This window comes from Cetorhinus maximus, chromosome 5, assembly GCF_964194155.1.
Source record: "Cetorhinus maximus chromosome 5, sCetMax3.hap1.1, whole genome shotgun sequence".
NCBI classification, from domain to species: domain Eukaryota; kingdom Metazoa; phylum Chordata; class Chondrichthyes; order Lamniformes; family Cetorhinidae; genus Cetorhinus; species Cetorhinus maximus.
In genome coordinates, this window is record NC_135883.1 from 65120863 (window position 1) to 65143110 (window position 22248).

Genomic DNA, 22248 nt, shown 5'->3' on the forward strand with positions numbered 1-22248 from the left:
GGTGGGGAAGTCCAGAACCAGGGGTCACAGTCTGAGGATATGGGGTAGACCATTTAGGACTGAGATGAGGAGAAATTTCTTCGCCCAGAGTGGTGAGCCTGTGGAATTCGCTACCACAGAAAGTAGTTGAGGCCAAAACATTGCATGTTTTGAAGAAAGAGTTAGATATAGCTCTTGGGGCAAAAGGGATCAAAAGATATGGGGAGAAAGCGGGAGCAAGCTATTGAGTTGGATGAGCAGCAATGATCATAATGAATGGCAGAGCAGGCTTGAAGGGCTGAATGGCCTACTCCTGCTCCTATTTTCTATGTTTCTATGTTTCAGTGACGGTTTCTGCCTCTGCCACCCTTTCAGGCAGAGAGTTCCAGACCCTCACCACCCTCTGGGTGATAAAAATTCTCCTCAATTCCCCCCTAATCCTATGTCCCCTGGTTATTGTCTGTGAATGGAAATACATCCTTCCTACTCTATCTCGGTCCCTTATAATTTCATACACCTGAATTAAATCTCCCCTCAGTCGAACTCTGTTCCAAGGAAAACAGCCTCAGCCTTTCCACTCTTTCCTCATTTCTAAAACTTTTCCAAACTGGCAGCATCCTCAAGCCTCTATCCCCTTTCCGTACAGTCACTGAAATTGTAGTTACACAGTTTCAGATCCTGGGCACTATGCAATGCGAAGACTTTGGCACTCACTGCTTTGCAGACGGGGATTGAAGCTTTGCTGATGTCTCGGGCGTTGCAGTAGCTTTGGAATGGTGGCCATATCAACCGAACTATAATTGGAAGAAAATAGTAGGCAGCATTCAGGAAAGTAGCAAGGCCCCAAGATTTGAAGGTGAGTAATATTAACTTAATGTGTAATCTATGTACTGGTGAGATGGAATTTTATTTTGTTTCTTATTCTATTTCCATGTTTTACTCCTATTTTAAACTTGTTCCTTATTTAATTATTCCCCTTCCTGCCTTTTGTAAATTTTTCTTCTTACCTCTTCCCATCTTATTATAATCCATTTCTCCCAGTTTATCCTTACTGTTTCCTCTGATGTTAACACCCAGCTTTATCCATTTTGCCTCTCATCCACAGGGATCAGTGCATGTGGTTCAGTCTGTTCTATTAAGCGCAAACCAACGGCGAACAGGTATAGCTGCACGTGCTGATCCCTGTGGAGAAGATGGTGCTGGTGATAATTGGAGCGGCCATCACTGAGGGAGTGCTCAGTTGCATCACTGAACCCATCCAAGATGACTATATGTTCCTACCAAATGCACCCTCTCAAATCCTATGTCACCATCATCCCACACCAGCTATGACTTCCAAGCTGCCAGGTAACAGTGAATAGCAGCTGAGTGTAATCATGCACCTCTTTCTCCCCCCATATCCCTCCACCCAAACCTCCCTTTTGCATTTATGTTTTCACTTACCCAAGGACTGCCATGAGTGGTAACTGAGGCTGAAGACTTGGAGGAAGGGCAGACCTCCGAGCAAGAAGCACCAACATGTGATCTGACACTCGCAGCCCCCAGGTCAGAAACCGTAGCACAGCTCGTGACTGGTGGGCAGTATAGAGTTTGGATCTGTGTGTGGTGAGCCACTGAGCATGAATGGACTAGTGACAGGCCGGGAGGAAAGGTCAGCGCATGTGCCAGCTCACTGGAGGGCAAGGTCACAGACAGGTTCTGCTGCAGAGGACTCGGATGAGGACTTTATTATGACGTACAGGAAGAGGCTAACAGCATTTCACGGAAATGCTTGGTGCATTGGCTGGCTTTCCAGACAGCCTGTTCTCACTGTCAAAGGGCAGGGAGGAATCCAGCACAGGACTTGGCACAGATCTTGGAGCCCATCCTTTTCAGTGTTGAGAAGTGATGGCCAACTTTACGAAAACACTTGTGAACGCGACCCTTATGCAGCTCCTGAAGGCCAATGTCTCGACTTCCACTGCAGCATAGTTAGAAGCTGCGGGGATTCTCAGTGCTGCATTGGCAGCTCAAGCTGAAGTCATGAGATCCATGCTTGTAGCCATGCGGACTTGGACTGCTGCCATCATGGCTACGATACTGGTGCTCAAAGCGACTTTCAGGATCTCAGCAGTCCAGAAACCTGTGCACAAGAAGATTGCAGCATCCCCAGGGGGAATGGCAGTGACTCTGTGAACCACAAACTTGCTGTTCTCTCTCGGGATGACACCACTATTTTCCACAGCTTCTGCTGCTGTCTCGAAGCCAACCATCCTAGACTGCTGCTGCAAATGCCAAAGTGGCGCAGTCCGAAGCCAGGTCCAGAGTTGTTGGAGGGTGTCCTGTAAGAGCATCTGCTGTCTCTCCCATTGCAAGTCAGTAGCCTTCCAGCAGCCATGCTACAACCGCTGGAACACTGGATGGGTGAAGGCCAAGGTAGTTATGGATTAAATGCACAAGGGTGATTGGTTGAGTATTGTCTGGAGCATTGGACATGCTGTTGGATAAAGTTGGCTTGGAATGGTTGTTTTTTTTTTGGTGTCTTTTATTCCTGGATTGTGGCCAAGAGGATGCTGTGTCTGTAACAGTGAATTGGGGAGATGTTGAGCAACAGGGATTTGGAGATTCATTCGGGGGGACTGGAGTCTGGTGGTACCTTCACAAACAGCCCATCTAGAACATGGATGTACCAACTGCCTCCTCTCTCCATTCTCCTCCTCCCCTTCCTCCTGTGGTGGTCACCGAAGCCTGGTGGTAAGATGTGTGCCCGCATGATGCCCACAGGTACCTTAATGGCCGTCCTCGCTTTGTACTAAGGCTGCCTGTCCAGCTCAATTCAGGAACCACCTCCTTGACAGTGCTGTCAACGGACACACTGCACCTGGCTTGGGTGGAGGTGGGAGAAATGATTGCTGAAGACCCAAAGGGGGTAAGACCTGCCTCTGTGAGCAGTTTGTCCTTTGCAACCAAAAGGGGACTCCAACTATCATCCCCATGACTAAGAGCAAGAGGTGTACTCAGCAGCCTTTCAGAATCTCTCAATTACTTCCAAATATCCAGCACCGATCCCCGCAGACTTAAAAACCTTCTCACAACTCCTCCAACAATGCAGTATTTCCAATAACTCTCCATCAGCGAGTAGATAGTCAAAAGCACCTCATTTGCAGATTGGATGATGATGCCTTGAGATAGAGTTGGTGGTGAGGTCTCTCGTGTTGCAGAACACATGTTCAGCTGTGCATGTCTAGGAGAGGGCATTAACAGGAGTGGGAAGATCCTAAACAGCAAGTTAGAGTATCAGATCACTGTTAGGCATTGACTGATGTCATGACCTATCTACTCAGCATACGTTGCCGCACGCATGGGATGCCTTTCACAACATGGTGATTGGCACAGGGTTCGTGCCAGAAGTTGGCACAAGGAGTGGCCACTCTGTCTTTTTTTTTTAACCTCAACTGGCTCCCATAGCACCAAAATCACTGGCATTACGGTCAAATTTTCCAGCCTCCATCACTGATTAACCCTGTAATTCTGCTGCCTTCGGACTGGCTGCGGGTTTCATGCAATGATATCCAAGATATAGCTCCAAGTTCCTTTAATTTCATCCCAGAACAAAAGGCCTTAAAACTATTTTTTTATATAACCACTTTATAGGTAGTCAGACGTTCGCAAGATTCAAAACAGTGTTTGGTCACACAAATACGGTTGCCAAACAAGCAAAAGTGTAATGGCTTGATCCATTGGTAAGAGTGTGGTTCCCCACCCAAGGATAGAAGAAGCAAGCACATCAAACCTCCCAATCAATCAGGAGTAAAAATGACATTTCCTGTAGCTTGTAGTAATGAATTCTAATCCCATATGTGTGTTGTGATTAGCAAAAGAAAACCCATCATATCCTGAAATGATTAATTTTATCACTGTTTGTTATAGTACCAGTTTAGTATGAGAGCCGTAACAGAACCACAAATTTATTATCATTTATCATTACTACTTGATTTGTCTCATGTTATTTTTCTCTTTCCAACCTTGCAGGCATCCCATGTTATAGCATTTGGACCTTCAGTTAACAAAACATAGCTCTTGCATCTGCAGGTTATCTTTTATTGATGGAAATTTTTTATTTTATCCCTTGATCTGTTTTAATTGAAATAAATGTTTCAGCTTCGCTGATAGCTGAGTCCTTTCACAACCAAGCCGTGTAGATCAAAAGATCCTAGATCTGATTACCAATCAGTGAGGTTACATTTGGGCTCATTGTGTCGTGTGTTCGGATTCCTGGTATCGACTGCTGTTCAGTGACCCCTATTTCAATACTGGGTGGAAACAGGATTGGGCTTTGCTGTGATTTCCACCCCCCCATCTCCTTTCACTCCACGATCTATTAGCTTGCTGATACTGATTATCAGGCTAATACATGAAGAACAATAAAACTAACTTGCATTTATATAGCACCTTTAATGCAAGTAAAAATTCCCTAGATGCCCCACAGCGATCATCAAACACAATTGACACTGTGTCACATAATGTTTTAGGACAGGTGACCAAAGTTTGGGAAAGAGCTGGTTTTAAAGAGCATCTTAAAGGACAAAATCAGAGTAGAGAGGTAGAACAGTTTAAGGAAATAATTCCAGAGTTTAGGCACCACGCAGTTGAAGTCATGGCTGCCAATGGTGGAGTGATTAAAATCGGGGATGTGCAAGAGGTTGGAATTAGAAAGGCACAAAGATCTCTGTGGGTTTTAGGGCTGGGAGAGCTTCCAGAAAGAGAGAGATGTGAGGCCGTGGAGGGATTTGAAAACAAGGATGAGAATTTTAGCATTAAGGTGTTGCTTTGCCAAGGTCAGCAAGCACAATGGAGATATTTGAAAAGGACTAGCTGTGAATTAGGGATACCAGTCACGATGATGATGCACTGGACAATTACCCAAGTGTGGATCCATATCCTTGTGTGAATCATCGTCCTCAGCAGAGGAGGGAGGAAAAATGTAAATAGAATGAAAGACTGACCTATCTCTACTGCTGACCTGGAAAGTTAAAATGAAAACAATGGCCAGTATAATCAGTGTCTTAGTGCCTCAATCTATTTGTAGCTTTGGTAACTATATAAATAGAAAGTCAGTCTACACGGCCGTTATCAGTTCAGCTGCCTGAAAGTTCTGCTGAAGAACTTTCACAGTGTTGTAAATTCCAACATGTAGATGACTTTTTAAAGATAACACACTGATGCAGCTGAACAGTAAATGTCTTGGAAAAGCACAGAGGAAAAAACAGCCAGGAGGCAGAAACTTCAATTAGTAAGACATTTCTGAAACACTGACGGTAAGAAAATAAAAATTAGTCATGTTCTATTTGTAAGTAGGGTTGGGTGGAAGCGCAGCTGTTGTTAAATAAAAAAAAAAATCTGGCTTTGAGTAACAAAGCTGTGCCCTTATGGGTATCATTCATCTTTAGCCTGTGCCCTTGAAGATTCCCGGCTTTTTCTGTGTGGGCTCTTTAGATTTTTGTCATCTTAAAAAGGTAAGTTTGCATTATTGAAAGCTACTAGATGTTCTTAATAGAATTAAGTCATGTTTGGAAAACAATTTCAATAACTTCACAGCTCATCTGTTTCCTTTCCAACATTGGCTGTTTAATGGAGTCAGTTCTCTTTGCTTTGTACACAAAACTACATTTACACAGATTGTAATTGCCACCTGGGACAGGTGACCTATGCAATGTCCCTGAATTTGATGTGTTAGTAGCTTGGCACCTATGGAGCAACACTTAAAACACTAAAACACTTGCGATATTTAAGCAGAACCAGTAATCATGAAGTGTTGCAGAATTCTGTTTGTTTATTTCTCTGAAGCAGCTTGCCATAGTGGCCAACAATCAGGTAAACCTCTGAAACGTTTTGTATTTCCTTTGAAAGTAAGTTTCTTGAAAGCTGGATTAATGGATGGATTAATGGATTAAGCTGAAAAATTTCACCTTTACGTCGGAAAGAATTGGGGAATTGTAGCATTGAAGGGGTTGTAAATTGCGTTGGGGTTTGTTCCTGTGCGTTTCCCCCTTTTGATAGCACCTCAAATCACGATGGTGGATGCTTTTCAGCTTGCCATCCCCATCCTGAAGTCAATTTTGGGGCTTGCATCAGGGGAGGGCAACTTATTTGGGGTCCTTCCCTGAAAAACCTGGATATGTATGTCAGTGCAGGAGGTAAGCATATGTAATGTAAAGGTTGCATGGCGGTCGTATAGAGAAGTAAGCAAATGGCAACTGACCCTGGAGGAATTGACTGACATCATTGTGTGGGCTTCCCATTAAGTGAGTAGCATTCTCTTGGTTGGGGAATCCATATTACCATTGGCCAACCCAACCTGTGCCTGCTCCCATAGATTCCAAATATGTCCATTCCTCTGTAGCAGTGGCACTGATTTGAGTGCCCACCCTTAATATGTGAATGACCTGAGTGCTGAGGTTTAGGATGGGCCATGGTGGAGATGATATGGAAGATGGGAGATCCTTTAATGTGTTGCAGAACATGACTAATACTTTCTAAGTTTCTTTGGTAAATGGAAACACATTGATAATGAAGCAACTTGTTGAATTTTTCCTCTAACATTTCAAACAAAGCTGAGGAGGCTCTCACTGCTTAATGAATGATGGATCTATTCTGTTAGGCAGAAAGGAAAATTCAGGGAATCTACATGGGTAAGTCAACGTCTCAAAGTGAAAGATTTTTGGTGAAATCTTTTGTCGGAATCTATATCCAGGTTGGAGGAGTTCCTTCCCAGGATCTACCAAAACAAAAGGGAAGGGGAACAGTCAAAAGTTCACATTTCTGGAGTGCTTTCATCAAAAAGCAGCTAATGGGTTAAATATAGATTGTAAATGCTGAAGAGGTGCAAAACCTTGAATGCTATATCAAAATAACCTTAGCTTCCTAAATCAAAGAGAAAGGATGAGTCAGACATGGCTCTAAAATGAAAGGTGAAACAGCAGAATTTGAGAACCCTAGCAATAAAAGTGGAGAACTAGCTAAGATTTATATTTAAAAACTTAAGTTTGATATGTCGCGCCGTATTTGCTGTTAGATACAGTCAGTCTGTTTACAACCTTTTTGTTATCATATTTGAGGAATTGTCTGCATGTTTTTGAAGCATGTTCTTGCATCCACTGAGCTTATGCAAAACCATGGCTTGATGCATGGATGTAAAATTAGAATTGATTTAGATACTCCATTGTTTGTGTAATTGTGAGGTTTAGTTATTAAACCTCTAGTGGTCCGTTTCTAGAACCCTGGCCAACTATGGGCTATTTAAACATATATTAAATTTTGACACATGCACATGAATTTTCACCTTTATTTGGTGACCAATGGTAAATGTTATGAGTTGATTCCTGATATAGTGTAACAAGAAAAAATAACTGTTAATGGGTTGCACTGTGGCTATGATGTGGGCTAATATGTTCCATCGAGCTACTTTATTTATAATGAGTTCAGCTTTATTTTTAGAAGTGTTGTAAAGCTCCATAGCATGATCTCCCCACCCCCCATATAGTTTTATTTCTCTCCCCATGGTCCTGTCCCAGCATTGAGTTGTAGTAAATTCTCTGGAATCATTTGAGAATAGTTTCTCAATGCCACATTTAGAGTGAGATAGCTAAACAAAATACTTATGAGTACTCCCTGAATCTTTGCCATCTGCAACATTTTAAGAATAGTTGTTAATATAACATTAATATTGTACAGGACCATTAATATTGTATAAGACCATTGAGGTATTCTGCAGGGCAGATGTGTCTGAAATTTGACTAGTCATTTTGTATCATACTTCATGATGTGAAGTTACCTGTGTTGTTACATAGAGGTGATTTTAAAGCTGAATATATAAGCAAGGGGCTGCAGGCCCTGATGATACACACCTTAGGTTGCTAAACCATATGGAAGATGTGTTATGCAGGTCAGTAACTCATACAGTTAAGAAGTTTTTTGAGGGCTGGGATTATTTCCATTGACTAGAGAGAGGTCCATGTGATACCGTTATTTAAAGGGTCCGAACATTGACATTGGATCATGACTTTTGTTTTGGGTCCTTCTCTGATAATACACATCTCGCTACCCCTGATTTGCTGAAATTAACAACTTCACTGTTTTTCAAAAACTTGGTCCAACATGCATATTTGCAGTCATTGATGGTTGGGGTGGAGGGAAGAGTTGGTGGGGTGGAAGGAGAGAACCTAATGGAGGTATCAGGATGGAGAAGGAGAGCACAATGCCCTAGCCCTGAATGATCACATCTTTCTCTTCTGTTTACCCTCAGACCGTCTCCGAGATTATTTAACCATTAGACCAAAATCCTATTCCCTCAATTTTACTCTGACTAAACTCCTGACCACCTAACGTCCCTTCCTGGCTGCCATGTAGCTGATATTGTTGATGGATTTCTCTCCTCAGGTACTGTCTCCGTCCCATTCAAATCTGCTGTCATCACCTATCTCTTCCAAAAACCAGCCCTTGACACCCTCTGTCTTTGCAACCTACCGCTTCATCGCCAATCTCCCGTTCTCCTCCAAAGTCCTTGAATGAGCTGTCACCTCCCAATTTGTGTTCACCTTTCTCAGAACTCAATATTTGGATCCCTTTGAACTGGTTTCTGCCCAACCATAGTACTGAAACGGGTCTTACCGAAGTCAGAAATTATATCCTATGTGACTATGACACTGGTAAACAGAAGATCCTCATCCTTCCTGACCTGTCTGCAGCCTTCCTAACATCTTCCAACATTTAGATAAAAGCAAAATACTGCGGATGCTGAAGAAGAGTCATAAGGACTCGAAATGTTAACTTTGTCTTTCTCTCCACAGATGCTGTCAGACCTGCTGAGTTTTTCCAGCATTTTTTGTTTTTGTTATATTCCAACATTTAATTGGCTGTAAAGCAGCTTGGAAAGTCCTGTCGTTGTGAAAGGTGCTATATAAATGAAAGACTTTCTTTTTTGGCATAGTTAACTACACCATTTCTCCTCCAATGCTTCCTTTGTGCTCTCCAGCTAGTTGCTTGGTTCCATCATCATCTACCCAGTCATAGCCAGAGTGGTGGACTGTATAGCTAGGACAATTAAATAGAAATCTGGAAGCAGGATTCCTACCTTGTTTCAACATTGCTTCGATCCCAGCTAGAATACTGTGCCACTTTTGGTTAAGGAAAAATGTAAGATAATTCGAAGAGCTATAGTTTGGTGATGTCAAGCATTTGTTTCAAAAATCTTTAGATTTTAGGTGAGAGGAAAGATTTAAGAAGGGAAAGAATGTGACAACTTTTAACACCCTGGGAAAGAGCAAGTCAAAGTATGTGCAATGACTTGACGTCAGTGTAGGGAAGGTTTGGGTGAATGGAAAAGTGTGTGGGGTGTGGCTTGGGAGGTGGTGGCATTGGTGGTCAGTGCCAATGCTGCTCACTGCCAGCTCAAGGGAAATCACCACTCACTCTCTCACACACATACTCATATCTCCATCTGGTCCCATCTCCTCTGGAGACTGCCTCCTCAGCCCTCACCATTTTGAGGCCACTTGCACTCGCCAGGTGCGCATCGCTTATGTACAGTTGTGAAACACGCTGCCGTGCCCGGATGATCCAGCATAGGGGGATGATTCCGGTGAGCAGGGCTTATAATGAGATGCTAAAGTATTGAAATTAGGTTCCTGACGTGCGACAGCAGGAAACGTGGCCTGCCGTTGACGGGTGGTGCAGATGATCGCAAACTGGTTTCATGATGGCGTAAAGTCGACTTTTGGCCTTCTCGCCATATTGCCCGCTCACGCCCGCTATGACGCCCACCGCCAATGGGAGCAGTCGATTCCGCTCTATGTCTCTATAAAGCTCAGGATTCCGTATGCGTTCTTAACCACTTTCTCAATCTGTCCTGCTATCTTCAACGATTTGTGGATATGTACTCGAGGTGTGTCACAATAGAATGTTTGCAGTCATCAATTAGTCCAATGGCTAAATAATATGGAGCGTGAACATTACAATAAGTGCTGTGATTCATGAAATGAATTAGTGCTAAAGAACCAATCTAAATTTGAGTCACAGAAGAATTATATGCACGTGCATGTTGGTTCAGTCAGTATGATGGTTTAGTTGAGGTCAGTTCCTAGTGCTGTATAGAAGCTGCATTGTTGTAAACTGCCTTTTTGCGTGGATTGCCAATGTTTTTTAAGCACTGCCGATGCAATGTCATTTACTAATAAACACGTGTTTTTAATTTGTCGACAAATATGGACTGTTGCTCCAGAATCGCCCAGAAGTTTTTTGTGCGAGAGCAATGCATATGTAGTGTTCATAGTGTCTGTGCAGGAGGTATCTGGGTCTTACATCCTGTGGAGTAGGATGTGATTACAATTTTCCTTCTTTGATTTATCCCTTTCCCTGAGATAGGTTGGTACTTTTCCCGTCTCCAACCTCAAGTTGAAAAGTTTCTAGCTTTCATCTCTGTTTCTTTGTTACTCTGGCATTTTGCTTTCTTCTATCTGCAACTAGGAGCATTAAGTTTATATTCTTCCCAACTTAACCCTTCTTTGCCATACCCCCTTGTTTACCAGTATAACTGGAAACAACTACATTAAGTCATTTTAAAATTTTAATTCACTGTTTCCTCATCGAGCTTTAGATGCTTCTGATTCTTTCACTTGGGTTTTTCCTACATTCCAACAGTGTCTACACATCAAAGTGTTTAATTGGCTATGAAATACTTTGGGACACCCTGAGGTCATGAACAGCACAATATTAAATACAAGTTATTTTCACCCTTCGTTTCCTTATCATTTCCCAGCTCATTGATCAGATTTTTTTCTTTATTTAAACTGATGTGCCATTTGTAAACATTTAGATTTTCCTTTTATTCAAAGCGCTTCTGCAGTTTTTCCACTTCAGTATCCAAGTCTGTTTCTGCGGAGATCTTCCCATACAGCTCTCCCAGTGGAGCTGTCCCAGCGGAGCCCTTCCTATTGAAATTTCTCCTTTAGTTCTCTGCCTCAGCCCTTTGTTTTTTTTTATTTCTTAAGGCCTTTCTTTCTGTTTTGTAGCCACCTTATTATCCATTCTGCTCCTTATCCCTCGGCTCCCCATGCTCTGACCGTAGTCACTAGTTATTATGTAGTACCTTTCTGAAGGTCTTTTGAAAATCCAAATATGACTGTGTCAACTGTGATTCAGCTGGTAGCTCTCTTGTCTCTGAACCAGAGTTCACTTCAGAGACTTCTTCAGACAATCAAAGCTGATACTCCAGTATGGTATTGAGAGAATGTTACACTGTTGAAGGTGCCATGAGATGTTAAACGCAGGCCCATCTGTTGTCTCAGGTGGAGGTAGAAGATTCTATGGCACTATTTCAAAGAGCAGGAAGGTATCCTTGGTGTCTTGGCCAATATGTATTCCCCTATTCAATGTCACTTTTAAAAAAAAAAGTTATCTGGTGGTTATCATGTCGCTGTTTGTGGGAACTTGCTGTGTACAAATGGCTGCTGCATTTCCTGAATTACACCAGTGACCATACTTCAAAATTACATCTTTGGTTGTAAAGGGCTTCAGCACATAGAGGTTGTGAAAAATGCTATATAAATGTAAGTATTTTTTATCTTACCTGTTTTTTTTCTGTTACCTTTTCAAAAAAATTCAGGAAGTTTGGTCAAGCCTGAACTTCTCTTCTAAAATCTGTGCTGACTGCACTTATTATATTTTTGGTTTCTATTCCATTTCTGAGTGAAAATTCCTTTTTTTTTCCTATCACCAACATTAGATAACTGGCCTGTGGCTCCTTGGACTTGCACTACTTCCCTTTTTAAATATAGAAAAACATTAGCTGTATGCCAGTCTTCTGGCACTATTTCTTTGTCTAAGGAGCTTTTAGCATTATTCCCTATATAAATAGTGCTTTGCAATCTCTCCCCGTGCTTCTTTTCATATGCATGGATGTATTTATCCAGACCAGGGATTTTATCTTCTCTAATTTTGACTAGTTTATTGAGCCATTTCCTATCTTTGAAGTTTTTTTAAGATTTATTCTTCTAATGTCATGTCAATTCTGCTGAGGCAAAGTAATTATTAAATATTTCTGCCATTTCACTGTCATTACCTGTGAGTTTATCCTGTATATCCCTTAGCAGCACTATTCTAACTTTCCTTTTGTTATTTATGTGCCTCTAGAATATGTGGTTTCTTTGTGTCTTCCTAATTGTTTTTGACTGATTTCGTAATCTCTTCATATTCCCTTTTTTAATATTTAAGTTCATTATTCATGCATTCGTGAATGCCTTTTTCTTTAGTTTAAAGTAAACGCTTATCTCTTTATTCATCCATAGTGTTTCATTATTGGTTAGTTTATTCTTATGTTTTAGCAGAATAAATTTCTCCTGAACGCTCCTGATCAACTTTATAAATATTTCCCCCTGTTGTCTTATCTTTGACTAAATTTCAATTTATCTAGTTTCCTAGTTCCTTCTCATCCGCTGAAAATTAGTTTTTTTTGCAATCTATTCCTTTGGTCATCCATAGCTTATTTCCTTCATAGTCATTACTGGTAAACCTCCTTATGCTATGATTGCTATTGCCGGGGTGTTTCCCTGCACTTACTTCTTTGATCTGATATGGTTCATTTCTCGTTACTAGAATGAGGAATAATTCCTTTCTTGTTGGGTTTCTTGAGTACTGGGTAAGAAAGAAGTCCTGTGCACATGATAAAAACTCAATTCTGCTTTCCCGCCTCCTCTTGCCAGTTTAATTGAGAGATAGCAGCTGGGTTGTAGAAATCTCCCATGACAATTATTCAATTTCTTTTAATCATTTCATAAGCTTGCTTACTTATTTCTTCCTCCACTTCCCTTCCCCTATGAGGAGGCCTGTGGAATATCATATTAGCATAACCAATTTCTTACTGATATTAGTTATGCCCCTTTTTTTATTGCTATTATATTACCTCCAGTTAGTTGAGCTACCACATCCCTCTTCTCCCTCCCCTATCCTTTCAAATGATGGTGTAACCTGAAATATTTAATTTCCGCTCCCCTTTTCTTTATTTTTCTGTATTCCTTACCACATCCGATCCCTCTGAATTGTTGCCTTCATTTCCCCTGTTTCATGTGCACATTGCTGTACTGGCAATTTAATTTGTTTTAATTAATTGTTTTTCCTCACTTTATTTTTAAGAAATTTTATAATTATGTTCTTTAACTGTTTCTATTCTCTGAACCTTAATGGTACCTTTATTCCTTACCTTGTTCTGACCTTTCCTTTCATCTGCTATTTCTTATACCTTCGGATTTATGTTATTTCCACCAGATATCTCCTCCCGTCTTTCCGGTTTAAAGTCTTAGCCCTGGCCCTATTTACCATCTCTCTCTGTGGCTACCATTTTTTAATGGATCCCAAGCTTTTACAGCCTTTGGCATTTTTTGCCAACCCTGAATAGCCCGCGATTTGTGTGTGCACACTTGACATTTTGGCAATATCACTGGTTCTTAGGTAGTTCTTCAGGCTGTTCTTGATTAGTGTTTTTTCAAATATTTCAAAGTATGTCAAGGCCTTGGAGGAGATTTACTCAAATCATACCAAGGATGAGAGGCTTCAGTTAGGTGGAGATATTACAGAAGCTGGTGTCGTTCCCCTTAGAACGGTGCAGTTTTAAAAAATTCATTCGCGGGATGTGGGCTTTGCTGGCTGGGCCAGCATTTATTGCCCATCCCTAGTTGCCCTTGAGAAGGTGGTGGTGAGCTGCCTTCTTGAACCGCTGCAGTCCATGTGGTGTAGGTACACCCACAGTGCTGTTAGGAAGGGAGTTCCAGGATTTTGACCCAGCGACAGTGAAGGAACGTCGATATATTTCCAAGTTGGGATGGTGAGTGGCTTGGATGGGAACTTCCAGGTGGTGATGTTCCCATCTACCTGTTGCCCTTATCCTTCTAGATGGTAGTGGTCGTGGGTTTGGAAGGTGCTGTCTAAGGACCCTTGGTGAATTCCTGCAGTGCATCTTGTGGATGGTACAAACTGCTGCTACTGTGCGTCAGTGGTGGAGGGAGTGAATGTTTGTGGACGTGGTGCCAATCAAGCAGACTGCTTTGTCCTGGACGGTGTCCAGCTTCTTCAGTGTTGTGGGAGCTGCACTCATCCAGGCAAGTGGGGAGTATTCCAACACATTCCTGACTTGTGCCTTGTAGATGGTGGACAGATTGGGGAGACAGGAGGTGAGTTATTTGTCGCACAATTCCTAGCCTCTGACCTGCTCTTGCAGCCACAGTATTTATATGGCTAGTCCAGTTCAGTTTCTGGTCAATGGTAACCCCAGGATGTTGCTAGTGGGGGGATTCAGTGATGGTAATGCCATTGAACATCAAGGGACAATGGTTGGATTCTCTCTTGTTGGAGATGGTCATTGCCTAACACTTGTGTGGCTCGAATGTTACTTGCCACTTGTCAGCCCAAGCCTGGATATTGTCCAGGGCTTGCTGCATTTGGACATGGACACGCTTCAGTATCTGAGGAGTCGCGAATGGTGCTGAACATTGTGCAATCATCAGCGAACTCCTGACCTTATGATGGAAGGAAGGTCATTGATGAAGCAGCTGAAGATGGCTGGGCAGAGGACACTACCATGAGGAACCTCTGCAGTGATGTCCTGGAGCTGAGATGACTGACCTCCAACAACCACAACCGTCTTCCTTTGTGCTAGGTATGACTCCAACCAGTGGAGAGATTCCCCCCTGATTCAAATTGACTCCAGTTTTGCTAGTTTAAGCAACAGCAAATTATACTTATATAGCTAAAATGCCCCAAGGCACTTCACAGGAGCACTGTAAAGCAAACTATGATACCAGTACAAATTGGAGATATTAGGACACATGACTGAAAGCTCGACCAAAGAGGTTAGTTTTAAGGAGTTTCTTAAAGGGGGAAGTGAGGTAAAGAGGCAGAGAGGTGTAGGGAGGGAATTCCACAGCTGGGGCAATTATAAGTGTGGCTAATAATTTTGGAGCAATTAAAATTTGGGGATGTTCAAGAGGCTGAAATTAGATGAGCATAGCTATCTCAGAGGGTTGTGGGGCTAGATGAGATTACAGAAATAAGCAGGGGTGAGGCCATAGAGGGGTTTGAAAACATAGTGCAAACTTTAAAATCAAGACATTGCTTGATTGGGAGACAATGCAGGTCAGCGAACACATAGGTGATGGGTGAAAGGGACTTGGTGCAACTTAGGGCACAGGCAGCAGAGTTTTGGACCACCTCAACTTTATGGAGGGGAGAATGTGGGAGGCCAGCCGGAAGTGCATTGGAATAGTCAAGTCTAGCGGGAGCAAAGGCATGAATGAGGTTTTCAGCAGCAGAAGAACTGAGACAAGGTTGAAGTCGGGTGATGTTACGGAGATGGAAATAGGTGGTCTTCATGATTGTGCGAATATGTGATTGGAAACTCATCTTGTGGTCAAGTTGTGAATAGCCTGGTTTAGTCTCAAAACAGTTGCCAGGGAGAGTGATGGAGTTATGGCTGGGGAACAGAGTTTGGAGTGCGAGGAAGGGAAGAAAAACAATGGTTTTGGTCATATCAAAATTTAATTGGAGGAAATTTCTGCTGATCCAATACTGGATGCCTGATATGCAGTCCAATAACTTAGCAACAGTTGAGACGTTGGTGAGGTAGAGCTGGGTGTTGTCAGCATACGTATCAAAACTAATGCTGTACTTTCTGGTGATGTCGCCTAGCGGCAGCATGTAAATAAGAAGTAGGAGGGGGCCAAAGATAGAGCTTTGGGAGACGCCAGAGGTAATAGTGCTCTATCTTCCAGACTCATGTTAACGTGGCTTAGAGATCAAAGGTGAAAATAACTTGATGGGAACTTACCCCAGGATTTAGCTTTCACTGAGGAAATTATCCCTTTGCAGCATCCAACACAAAATGGGGTTACACTTTTATTTCAGTAGTAGTTGAAAATCAGCATGCTGGCCTGCATTAATTTGCTCCAAGCATCTTTACTTTTATGGGGAGATGAATGATGAATTGAGCTAGGATACTATCTTCACTCTGTTTTTCACCTTTACAACCTTAATTCAGATCGATTGAATCAAAGTCTTGGGAACACAATAAACTGATTTTTGTTGACCATATTAAGCCCTATTAGATGCTGACTGCAACCAATCATCTAATTGTTTGGACTGATACCTGATGGAAACATCAGAAAACAATCTGTCGAGATGAATACAACGTTACTTTTAAGGTAAATATAATAATGTAACAAGTCATGAAATGTGGTCGTGTCGTTAGAAGATTTGACATTCATATGATCTGTTAAGTATTGCAGGACAGTAAACGACCTTGGGCAGAGGCACTACCACTTTAATCATCTTTGTTTTCAAATTCTTCCATGGCTTCTCAGTAGCCACCTCCAGCTGTACAACCCTTTGAGATAGTTGTGCTTCTCCAATTCTGATCTCTTGCACATTTCTGATTTTAAGGATTCCATTTTTGGTGTCCATGCCTTCAGCTGCCTAGTCACTAAACTCTGGATTCTCCTCCCTAAACCTTTCCCCCCGTGAATTCCCTTTGCTCCTTTGAGATACACCTTACTGACATCTTAGACCAAGCTTTCCGTCATCTGTCTTAATATCTTGTTATGTACAGTGTTTTTGTTTAACAATGTTCCTGCAAGTTGTTCTATTAATCCTGATTGTAAATAAATAACATAAGGCTATACATTAATACTTGGAAACTTGAAAGATTATAATGAAGTGTGAGACTGGTTTTGCTATTTGGCATGCTCACTGCAATCTAAATGGCATTTAGCATTTGTCAGTCAGAAGTCATTATCAATGACAACTGCAATTTTATTCCATTTCAGTGAAGCCTAATAAGATGCAGAAGATTGTCTGCTCTTCACTCCTCAGCTAACAGTTGCTTTGATGTAGCAGTGACACTGTTTTCTTTCACTATGGTTATATCATTTCATATTCCCATGCTCCTTATTGTTTTGTGCTATTAGTTGGCAACCATGCCCCTCATTATAGTGTGGCCTGACTTAATACATCTCTCCCCCCACCTCAATGTTACCCTAAAACCTACCTTTTGGATTGTGCTGTATGGCACCTCCCCTTCCCTCCTCCACCTACCCACCCACCTTACTTTTATGTGGGTCTGATACCCAACTGTGCATTAGAGGCATTATGTAATTGCAAGTGATCGCAGTTAAGAAGCTTTGTTTGAGGCATTAGCTTGGATTGCATCCCGATGAGGGGAAAAGTCCAGCCAAGTTCACTTCTTCAATAACCATATATCAGCATCCACCTTAGAGTTGTGCTGACCCAGTGAGGTCAGGTGTTATGGTGCTGGTGTCTGGAAACCAGAGTTCTATTTCTTGCTCTGAGATTCTGTACTGCCAACATTGACAGTTAGGGTTCTCACTTGTGGATATTCCACAGAAACAAACAGGCCTAGAAATCAGAGGGAAATGCACAAAGAGGGAAGAGTGTATCCTGCATGCACCTGCCAGTGTTGTTGCAGGCGGCACATAATATTTGTACCGTGTGCTCAGATATCAGCCAGCACTGCCTGCCTTATTCATTGGCTGCACGCCTGTTTGGAGGGAACTGGGAATCTGGAATCTCTGAGCCTACTTCAAAGGCAGCCAAAACCTCATAATGGAGAGCTGTATTCTGAGTTCCCACAACAGGAAGACATGTGAAGAGAGAAATAGCAGCAACAAGTACTGAGAAGATACAAAAGTTTTCATTTACTGCCTTGGAGGCCCAGGTGCAGGCAGTGGACAGGAGGAAGGAGATCCTTGTCCCCAGGGGACAGAAAGTCATCCAGCCAACCTCTCTGCTTTCAGTGGGAAGGCGTCACAGAGAAGGCCAATGCCAGATTCGTAGCTCCCAGGACATGGCTGGAGTGTGATGGCACTTGTCAAGGTAACAGTTGCTGTCTTACTCCCCTCCAGCCTCATGCACAATAAACTTTTTCCCAGGGTGGAAGAGTCAGTTACTAGGAGACATAGATTTAAGGTGAGAGGAGAAAACTTTAGAGGAGATATGCGGGGCAAGTTTTTTACGCAGAGGGTAGTGAGTGTCTGGAATTTGCTGCCAGAGGAGGTAGTGGAAGCAGGTACGAAGGTGGTGTTTAAGTGGCAGCTTGATAAACACATGAATAGGATGGGTGTAGAGGGAGATGGACCCCGGAAGTGCAAAATGTTTTAGTTTGACAGGCAATATGATTGGCGCAGGCTTGGAGGGTCAAAGGGCCTGTTTCTGTGCTGTACTTTTCTTTGTTCTTTGTTCTTTGAATCCTGCTCTAACCTGTGTCAAGGATTTGTGCAGAGTGTGGAATGGTGCACTTTTGTCCAACATGGAACAAGTAATCAGCTCTACAAACATGACAATGCTGCCCACTGCCATGGAGCTTAGACAGTTTCCATTCTTGCATTTGGACTCTCTGTTGACAGGAGCGCCCAGACTGTCATGTCACTCCAGCACTGTATTCTCACACAGAGTCATGGGAGTGCTAATGCCCATTCTAAGACAGTTGCCTTGGCTGCACGGCAGAAACACCTCTTGTCCTCTGATGGGTGACAGCATTCCTGCATCCCCAGTGTGCCATGTCAGTGCTGTAGTTAATGCCAACCAGACAGTCAGTGCAGACTGTCCCATCCCACACTGAGATGCTGCAGTCTGCAGCTGAGTCTTTGACCCAGGGCTGCTCAAGGTCAGCCACCACAGCCATCTGAAGTGTCCTCAAAGTAAACTCAGCAAACTTCCAGCTCCTAAACGGTAGTCAGTGGGAAAAGCATTTTGTTGGATTCATAATTATTTATGTTACCTGTTGGATGGAGATTGAATTGAGCTGTTTGAATTTGTTTTTTTTTTTACATAGATTGGCTTTTATTGTTTGTTCGAAGTGAAGGGAAGATGTATAAGACTGGCCTAAGTTGGGTAATCAAATGGTATTTACATGAACAATGGTGATGAAGATTCCAGTACTGTTAATGTATTAGGCAATAAGATTTCGGGGAAACACCCTCCAATGGAATGCCATCTGAGAGCTCTGGCAACCAGGGGCACTACTGTTCAATACTTGCCACGAGGTCTATATGAAGTTGTATTTCTGCTTCCCACCAGATCTCAGCCCCTTAGTCATGTGGCATTGCATCATAGTTATAACAATAGTTATGTCAGTAACATTACTCTACATCTCCCTGCCAGTCTTTATCCCAACTATATACATCTTCTTACACCACACTGTCAAGACCCTTCAGAACCTTGCATGTCTCAATGGGATCAGCTGTCATCGTTCTAAACTCCAGAAAGCGTTATGACCGGCCCCTGGGCGAGGTTTTCCCAATTTGTTATGATCTTGGCTGAGATACCCCAAATTGTTATGTTCCTGGGTGAGGAGGGATGAACTGGCTCCCCTAGATTGGTTGCAACAAGGTTAATTTAAAAAGGACCCCTTCCCCCCTGGATACCTTTTCCCAGTGCAAATGCATTTATGTTTTAGCAGAGCCAATTTAACCAGGATTTCTTGAGTCAAAGAAAAAGTAAGTTTAATAGTTACTACAACCTGAGAAAAAATAATAAAAATGCAACACACATACACACAGATCAGAAATGAGAAGTTGAGACCAAAAATCAAAGTTAAAAAAGATATATGAATTAGTCTTTAACTAGTGCATATGGAGTAGATGACGAAAAGTTGTGGCCATTAAGTTGGGTGATTCTGGTAGAGCTGACTTTGGCAGTCGAGCAGTTAGTTTGGAGATGCTTGGTTCTATGGGTTAGCTGAAGGAACTGTTCTATTTCCTTTTTGATTGTGGCTTTGCTGACTTGCTTCCAGCAACAGAGAAATACTTTTTTTCTTACCTGCAAGCTGCAGGCATGCCTGGTTGATATTCTTCAGCTGTGACCTTCATAGCACATGAGCACACCAGAACTCGCGTGCACAGACCAGATTTGCAGCTGGATTTTTAACCCCTTTCCTTGTGTATTCCTGGAAGGGAAAAAAGCAAAAATGTCTTTTGCCCAGAATCTGCTTTCTTTCAACTCAGACCATTTCCACATTCTGAGATATAACTCAACAGGAGATGGTTTCTACTGAGATGTGGTAATCAGTCTCCATTGTCTCTGGAACCACAGGAGATTAGAGTCTTTTGCATTGCATCTCTCCCTTTCAAGTGTCTCTGAGTGAAGTAGGCCTTGACACCTTTTAGGTGCCACATTCTGTTCTCTGGACTAATCGGTCAAGTGTAATCCACATAGAAATTTTCCAGAAAGTGGTTACTTTACAGTCTCAGCCAACTTTTGCTTGTATGTCCTTTCTAAAAAACATATCTTCCTTTAAAAGTTCAGTATGCCCATAAGTAACTTAGGGCTGTGATCCGCTGTCATGACAAAGTATAGGCCAAATTTACTCAGCCTCTCGTCATAGGACAGCACTCTCATCCCAGAGGACCTTCACTGTTCAAACTTCAATGCAAATATATCATTTCCTAAATATGGGGACCAAAACTGTGCACAGTACTCTAGGTGTGGTCTCGCCAAAGCCCTGTACAATTGTAACAAGACTTCTTTATTATTGTACTCCAATCCCCTTGCAATAAAGGCCAACATGACATATACTTGCTTATTGTACCTGCATCTAACTTTGTATGTCTCGTGCAAGTACATCCAGGTCCTTCTGAAAATCGCCTACAAGTTGCCGTTGACTTGTACATTAATAATGGTGTGCGTCGTTCACACACCATCACTTTTTCAGCAAAATCTGGGTGATAAAGGTTCTTAGTCTCAATCTAGAGTTGAGTCCATTTTGTAGCCTGCTTAACGAATGCTGTAAATCTTAACTATACTCAGCTCGGATAAAGTTGGAAAGGGCAGTAAGCAAATTTGAAGCCAGGCTAAAAGGTCTTGAATTATTGTCTTGGGAAAGAAAAGGTTAATTGTGGAATAATCTCAATTCAAATGTATTGTTGAATGAACAGCTGAAATAAGTGCTAATGCAAGATAATTTCACAATAAAAACCATCTGGAATTTGGTATGAGACATGAAATCACTGGTAAAATGCAGATTAAAAAGAAATTCATTTTTCAAGTTATTTGTGGGCTCTGAGTGGCTGGATGCTTAACATGGTCATATATTCGAGCTGATTTCCTGTGGTATTGGTCAATGGTCTGGAGCCTGTTCTGATGTTTAAATGCGAGTAATAGCCATGTTTAGCCTGCATTGGCCTTTTGAGGTATCCGCTTAGTTACTTCCAGTAGGGAATTGGCACAAATGAGTGGAACTTGCCATCAATAGAAACTAATCACCATGGGAAGTTTCTGCAGACTGGTAGCCATTGTAAATCTCTGGCTGATCCACTTGGGGAAAGGTCATGCTGTCAAAATCAGAAAACCCATTAGGAACTCACTGCCTTTCTTCTTAGAATGTATTGCTAGCATTTTCAGATGGAAACAAAAAGAGGATGAGGTAGAGCAAGTCATGCTGAAACTGTATGTAGTGTTCTGGTATGAGTCTACTTTGAGAACTGTGTCCACTGCTGGTTACTAAGGCATGAAAGAGAGCGATTCAAGCATTAGAGGCAATTCAGAGAAGGGTTCAGAGGCTGGTCTCTTATATAAGGTTTATGATATCAGGAAAGATGTGAAACCTTTTTAATGCCTCCCCAAATGAAACAGCTGAAGGTAATTTTATAGAGAAAATATAAACAGTATAGAAAAGACTGGTCTAGAAAATTCCTTCAAACTAAATTGCCAGATCAGGGCAAGGAAACATGATTTAAAATGAGAGAAATGATTCCTCGAGGCCCCCATACCTGCTTAATTACAGATCAGACTAACTGGACTATTTTCCTGCAGATTGACTTAGCATCCATGTTGAAATTTGATAAGGAAAGATACTTCCATTTTAACCCCAGATATTTTTAAAATACTGTGTGGACACGAAGGTAGAAATGTTCCTTATTTCACATGGGATAAAATCTCTTCCTTTGTCACACAAAGCAAGGAGCTGTCTGAGCCAAATGAGTTCTTTCATGAAATGCTTCTCTCATTTCCATTCTGTTATTCTGTTCTGTTTACACCATCTCACTCCATGCACAATTCTTTGAAGAGGACCGACCCATTTTCAGGTCCATTCACTGGAAGCTATGGTAAAGCAGTATTTCCTAACTTACCCTTTAAATTTCTTGCTCTCCTTCCCTCATGGGATGTGCGCGCGTGCAGTGTGCAGTGAGCTCGATCAGGCTCAGTGTGATTCAACTCCCCAGATGATTAACC

General features: G+C 42.1%; 1 protein-coding gene and 1 long non-coding RNA gene across 6 annotated transcripts in view; one reads left to right on the plus strand and one right to left on the minus strand.

The window, feature by feature from the left end:
* LOC144680686 (uncharacterized) overlaps nt 1-22248 on the minus strand; it is a 462270-nt gene that overhangs the window by 307439 nt on the left and 132583 nt on the right. The window lies entirely within an intron of this gene.
* The window catches only part of LOC144680682 (muscular LMNA-interacting protein-like), a 234053-nt gene that overhangs the window by 43581 nt on the left and 168224 nt on the right, over nt 1-22248 (plus strand). The window contains exon 1 of one of the 5 annotated variants that reach the window (XM_078541926.1): nt 5091-5276. The exons of 3 other annotated variants lie outside the window; for them this stretch is intronic. The gene's annotated coding sequence lies outside the window, so the exon portion shown is untranslated. Of the gene's footprint in view, nt 1-5090; nt 5277-5367; nt 5475-22248 lie in introns of those variants that run through there. One more of the 5 variants, XM_078541927.1, reaches the window with a different exon arrangement.